This window comes from Chrysochloris asiatica, unplaced genomic scaffold, assembly GCF_000296735.1.
Source record: "Chrysochloris asiatica unplaced genomic scaffold, ChrAsi1.0 scaffold00351, whole genome shotgun sequence".
Lineage (NCBI taxonomy): Eukaryota > Metazoa > Chordata > Mammalia > Afrosoricida > Chrysochloridae > Chrysochloris > Chrysochloris asiatica.
In genome coordinates, this window is record NW_006408869.1 from 172350 (window position 1) to 179821 (window position 7472).

The following is a 7472-nucleotide window of genomic DNA, read 5'->3' on the forward strand; positions in this document are numbered from 1 at the left end:
CCCAACAGAATGTGGAAATCATCAGAAAATATCATTAATATAGCATGCAAGTAAAATTTGGTAAAGGTAACACATAAAGGCTACAACTATATTTTGGCAAAGAACTTCCAGAAGTACAAGCTGGATTCAGAAGAAGACATGGAATGAAGTATATCATTGCTAACATCAGATGGATCTTGGCTGAAAGTAGTGAATACCAGAAAGATATTTACCTTCCCCTTACTGACTATGCAAAGCTTTTTGAGTGTGAGGATCATAACAAGTTTTGGACAACATGAAAAGAATGAGTATTCTGGAACACTTGGTTGTGCTCATGAGGAATCTGTTCATAGACCAAGAGGCAGTTGTTTGAACAGAACAAGAGAACATCGAATGATTTAAAATTAGGAAAGATTTGTACCAGGGTTGTATTCTTTCACCATACGTACTCAATCTGTATGCTGAGAAAATCATTTGAGAAGCTGGATTATATGAAGTAAAATGTGGCATCTGGATTGGAGGAAGACTCAAAGAACATCCTGCAATATGGAGATGCTTCAACTTTGCTTGCTGAAAACAAAGCGGACTTAAAATACTTACTGATGAAGATCAAAGACCACAGCCTTTGGTATGAGTTATATCTCATTATAAAGTAAACAAATATCCTAACTTCTGGACCAATAAAAAACAACCATATAAATGGAGAAAGGATTGAAGTTTTCAAAGATTTCATTTTGCTTGGATCAACCATCAACTCTCTTGGAAGTAGCATTCAAGAAATCAAACTACGTTTTGCATTAGGCAAATCTGCTGCACATGACCTCTTTAAAGTAGTCAATAGCATAGATGTTCAATTTGAGGACTAAGGTGTGCCTGACCCAAGCCAGGTTATTTTCAATAATCTCATGTGAATGTGAAAGATGGATTATGAATAAGGAAGATGATAGAAGAATTGATGCTTTTGAGTTATAGTATTGGAGGAGAAGGTGTGGAGGAAGGTAGAATCTTGACTGAGCAGTATCAAATCTGTCTGGGTGGGGCTGATGAAAGGAAATAGGGATAGGACTCTTGTGGTTTAGTAGTGAATATTGCTATCAGGACTGACTGTGAGGGTTGGAAATGTAAAGGAAGAAGTTTTGTAGCAAAAGGAGGGTAGTGGTTGACGTTATAGTCCCGGAGCGGAGGTCCCTGGGACCACCAAGGGAGAAGAGCGGTGTGCGGGACCCTACTCAGAAAAATAGTGATGCCAGAGATGGAGGCAGAGATGATGACGTGGAGACATGGAGCAGCTGGGGACTCTAGACCCGGAGAGGGAGAGGGGCTCTGTGCTGATGACCAAGAGGCAGGCTTGTGAGGTATATCCTTTGGTTGTTTAATGGAGGGGATTGTAATCATGGCAATGAAACGATATATGACAAGATGAATGTAAAGCTAATGTTCTCCCATGTAAACTATCACATAATTCACAATAAAAACTTAAAAAAAAAAAAGTACCACGGACTGCCAAAAGAACAAATCAATCTGTATTGGAAGGAGTGCTGCTAGAATGTTCCTTGGCAGCCAGTATGGCCACACTTCATCGCTCTGATATATTATCAGGAGGAACAAGTCTCTAGAGAAGGATATCATGTTTAGTAAAGTGGAGGGTTGGAGAAAAAAGGAAGACCCTCAATAAGATGGATTGGCATAGCTGCAGCATCAATGGGCTCAAATGGAGCAATCAATGATTGTGAAGTTGGGACAGGACCAGGCAGTGCTTCATTCTGTTATGAATAGGGTTGCTATGAATTGATACCAAATCGATGGCACCGAATAACAACAGCAACAATCTTATAGAAGCAGATTGTTGGGTATTTTCTCATTTTAAGTAGTTATTGGATAAGAAATGTCCACATTTTGGTAAGCAGTAGAGCACTTAGCTATTGTGTCACCAGGGCCTTTTGTGTACATGCAAACATAAAGAATTTTAGGTGCATCAAAGATTTTTTTTTGTACAGTAGTAACCTATATATGTATGGTTAAAACCATTCAGCATCATTGTATAATGAAAACATTCCATAATGATGATTTGCTTCAATAATTATTACAAGGACCAAGTGTACTGCAATAGAATCAAAATCAACTCATAGCAATGTGATGGATAGGGTAAAATGGCTCTATAGTGTTTCTAAGTTTATACATTTTTACTTTTGTAAAGACAAAAGTAGAATGCCGTATCTTCTCCAATGCAGTTGTCTATTGGGTTTGAACTGCAGACCATCTGGTTAACAGCCAAGTGCCTTACCACTGACTAATCCTGACTCCTTCCATAATGATTACTACAGCCAGATAATAAAACCCAATAGACAGCTGCATTGGAGACGATAGGGCAGTCTACTTAGCAGTTCTGCTTCACACATGGACTCGCCATGAATCAGAATCAACACAATTGAAATGGGTTTTCTTATCTATCTATCCATTCATCCATCTATCTGTTATCATTTATCTATCCATGTCCATTTATCAATGAAATCTGAGAATGGGTAGTGGGGTTGAACTGCCAACATTGTGGTTACCTGCCCAGTGCTTATGATACAGTGACACACCAGGACTCATCCGGATGCTAAGAGACAAAGTATAAGAGTGAGATGTGCCTTCAGTACAACTTGGGAGAGACATTCCTTATTGGAGAACTGCTTTATCCTGAGTTGCTTATGATCCAGTATTGTACCATGTGCACTTCCTTAATGAACCCCATGGTTATAAGCATTGTATGTGAGTTCTCTGTGACCATTTCAATGGATTATCAAACCTAGTAGAAAGGGCGAGACCCCTGAGAAGGATGGCTGGTGTCAGAATCAGATAAAGAAAGTTGCTGGGTTGGGCTCAGTCTGATGGAATTGGTCTTGGACTGAGGTGAAATTTGATTCTCATTCTACCTTATGAAGTCAGGGGATGATAGACGTGGCCACTATGTTATTTTTGCAAGGAGTCTAACTATCACTTTCTTGCTTTCACAGTAAACTGACAAAAACATATATGTGAATATTAACTTATATGCTCCACAGAGCAACCTGATTATTTTTCAAAGTTAAATTGTATAATATTATTTCTTCACTCCAATTGTTCTAAACATAGAATAGAATCTAAATTATGTTTCATGTCCTCAAAGTTCATGTCATCATGTCCTCAGAGCCTCATAGAGATCAAGCCCCTCACTGTCTCTTACATCTCATATCATACCTCTCTTCATTAAGCTTCATCAGTATCAACCACCACTCATTTTCTGAAGTATTCTAAACCAGATTCAGGGTTAAGAATGATACTGTTTAATTTTTAGAATATTCTTCCACAGATTTTTTTTATGGTCATTGTCTTCACCTTCTCAGAATGGTCTTCCGTAACCCCCAATCTAAAACAGATCTTCTGTTCAATCAACTCTCTTTTTTGTTGTTGCTGTGAAGGTGCCCTTGAGTCTGTTCTGACTCAGGAAGACCACACGCATAACAGAAAAAAACACTGCCCAATCCTCCATTATCTGCACAATCATTTGTTAAACTTAAGCCCATTGTTGCTGTGCCTGTGCCAATTCATCTCATTGGGGGTTTTCCTGTTTTATGCTGACCTTCCACTGTAACTTGTATGATGTCCTTCTCCAGAGACTGGTCCCTTCTGAAATATGCCCAAACTTTGAAACATGAAGTCTCAATATCCTGGCTTATAAGGAGAGTTCTGGCTATGCTTCTTCCATCACAGATTTGTTTGTTCTAGTGGCCAATGGCTCTTTTAACATTCTTCTCCCCCTCACCATAACTCAAATACATCAACTCTTCTACTGTCTTCTGGTTTGTACAACTTTCACATGCATATGAAGCTACTGAAAATACCACTGCTTGGGTTATACATACCTTAGTCCTAAAACTAACATCTTTGTTCTTGAATACTTTAAAGAGATCTTGTGCACCTGATTTGTCTATTGCAATATGTCATTTGATTTCTTGACTGTTGCTTCCATTAGTGTTGATAGTGGATCCAAACAAAATGATGTCTTTGACAACTTAAATCTTTGCTAAATTTATTATGTTGTTATTTATTGGTTCACTGGTAAGTATTTTTGTTTTCTTTACATAGAGGTACAACCCATACTGAATTCTGTGGTATTTAACTCTCTTAAGACCTTAATTTGTTTTCTTTATATTAAAATTTTCATTTAAAAATGGGTTTATTGTGAATATTTCATATGTGCTTATTCTAAGAAGTCTCAAATTAGTCTCTTCTCTATAGTAGTTGGCAAGCTTCATAATAGTAGACTGTCCTCCCAAATTCAATTTTATCTCCAAGAACAATATGTGATATAGCAGGTCCCGAGAAAAGATGTTGAATGAAAAATTAATATTTGAGGCCATACATTAAGACATTGTTAAAACAATTATCAAAGGTGATAGAGCTTTTGAGTTTTACACATAAGGGTCAATATGTAAGCACTCTCTTTGTTTAAAAGTGCTGTATTTTTATGTAAAGTAAGAAGTCCTGGTGAGGCACTGTGGGTTAATGCCCTAGACAGCAAGGTCACTTTAAACTGCAAGGTTGTTGGTTCAAGCTCACCAGTCACTCCTTAGAAACTATATAAAGAGTTGCTATGGGTCAGAACTGACTCAAAGACACTTAACAACAACAATAAATACCGAAGACATACGTTTGAAAATGAAACATTTATTTATTTATTTTTAATCTTTTTAATGCACACTTTTTCAGATTGTAATGTGTATGTCTTAAGATAAACTTTATCTATTTATTGGTATGTTTGGCATGATGTCATGCTAGTTATACTACCTTGTATATTTCAATATCTCCTTTATATTCTTAGAAGAAACTTACATTGGGGAGATTTGCCAATCTTGCACAGTTTCCTTAATTTATAAAGTATTTTTTATGAGTAACATTTTAGTATCTAATGTTTCTTCTCAGGAGGAACCCGAGATTATGACCCTTGGTCATCTTTCAGGTTTGGAACTGAACTTATGCTCATTGTTTATTTTCATAAAAATAATAGATAATTATATAAGAGGGGCAAGAGTACTAGTGAAATATGCACACTATAGAATGGTCAACAATTCAAGATCAAAAGGGAATCATACATGTAAGTACAAAAGTCAGAAGGGTTAAGAAAGAAGGAGGAATAGAAGGAAGAAGAATCACAGGGAAGCAGTAGGAAAGGTGACATTACATGCAGTGGATTGCAATCATTGAAATGAAGCCAAGTATATGAATTGTTGGATGTAAAATGATGACATGTCCATTCAATTCACAGAAAAAGTTTAAAAAAAAAGAATATAGAATTGGTTTCAAGAATCCTGAGTTCCAATATTGGCTCTTAAGTTTATTTCTCTTTAAATAACCTAGTTATTGGTGTGTTTGACATACACTTATTGTGATTTATATTCCTTTAAAAATCTAGTTGTCACTCTGGGATGAGATATTTACATAAATAATATAAACTTATTTTTCCAATTAAAAAAACAGTTAAACAGGAGTGTACCTACAGATTTCCGGCAAGTGCCATGGCAACCTATGAGCAAGTCCAGAAGGGTTCCCTGAAACTGAAAGGCATCGCAAAGCCTGGCGTGACCAAGCAGAAGAAGAAAAAGAAGGACAAAGACAAGGTGAAACTTCTGGAACAATGGGAATGAATAAAAAGAAGGAGGAGTAGAAACAGTGCAGCCTGGACAAGAGGACCCTGGCCCAAGTGGCCTTTAAGAAGATGCAGGAGAAGCTACAAAGGGAAAGTATCCCAAAGAAAGCATCCAAACCCCACAAAGAGAGAGTGGAGGACTTCAACAGACACCTGGACACACTCACAGAGCATTATGACATTCCCAAAGTCAATAGGACCAAGTTGTCTCCCACTCTATGGACATGGCATGGCCTCAAGGGGAAGGCCAACACAAACTTGGGCTTATGTCCACTGTCCTTTGGCATTTTCCAGAAACATTCTTTGATCCATGCCTTTGTATTTTCTGTTGTGACAGTGCTTTTTGAAACTGTCTCTCTATTCTGGAACTTGGTTAAAGTAAGGTAGCTGTCCTCCCACCTAATTTTGGTTTCTCAGTAACCCATAAATGATAAATCTTTTCAGTGTGGACTGGAAAGCTGTGGACGTTTATCCAGTATGAAATTTGCTTCAGTGTAAGTGTCACATACAAATGTCTAGTTCTCTGGGCTGCATTTAAGCCTCAGCGGACAACCAGCCAGCTCTCTTTACCCAGATAAAACTGACTCCTGAGGTTCACAAGCTAATGCAGGTGTGGCCTGTGCCTTCAGATGTGACCTCCAGCCTTCTGAGCACCCATTAGTTGGGGCTTATGTTGTCACATCCAGGACCTGGAGAAGTGACCCACAACTTCTTTAGCTGGTTTGCTGAGGACCATGTTTGGAAAGGATGGTCATCCCTCGCATCCTTTTCTGAGTTCATAACTAGCCTGCACCTTCTTACCCAATTTCCCCATTCCAGACATTTCTAATGAGTGTCACCATGGCCCCTGTAGTAGGTATGGCTAATCGATCACAGCCTTCTTTGTAATGTAAACCAGACTTGTCTCTCAACCATGATTCCAAACTCTCCCTGTAGTTATTCAGAGTTGGCACATAACTTGGAACCTGTTTGGGTGACAGGCCCAGGGCTGAACCCCATCAGATATGCATGTGCTTAGTCAAATGTAGCACCCCAGTACTGGTATTGGAGAGCCAGGGTGTAAGGGCCTATGCACTTGGGGAAACTCTTTGTTGACACAAATTCCAAAAATGTACCAAAGCCAGAAGACAAAAAGCAAATATTGTCCTTGAAACTGTTACATGTGACCTGTGGAATATAGAAAGCAACTACGAATTATTAAATATGAGTCTGTGTGTATTAATTAAAAGCTGTTTGATTTCTACTGGGAAAAAACAACAACAACAAACCAACAAACAGTTAAACACATTCTAGAAATTACAATATCCTTTTTTTTAAGCTGAATGTGATGCACTAGAGAAAAACATTGAGATGATAATATTATTTTATGCTCTATTGCTTAATCGCTTCTTGATCTAGATCAAATCCCTGAATTGCTGTGAGTATTCATTGTTCCTTTATAAAATTATGAACTAAATCGTACAGCTATTGCAAGTATTTAATAAAACTATTTAAAAAGGTGGTTTATACACTAAAAATAAATTAAAATATACATTGTCTATGTGTGTTGTTTTGTTGTTAAGTGCCATTGCAGTGGTTCCCACCCATAGTGACCCTATATAGGGTTTCAAAGGAGATTTTGAAATAGGTTCAAGCTCACCAGCCGATCTTGCAGTTCAAACCTACTTTGTAGTCCAATATGTTAACCCACAGTGCCACACCAGGGCTCCTATCCATATATGTACCATATTATATATGTATATATTAGCCCAGTTAATATCACTATTATTCAAATTTACATACCAACCACTCATGTCAGTGATGATGACATTGAATAATTCTA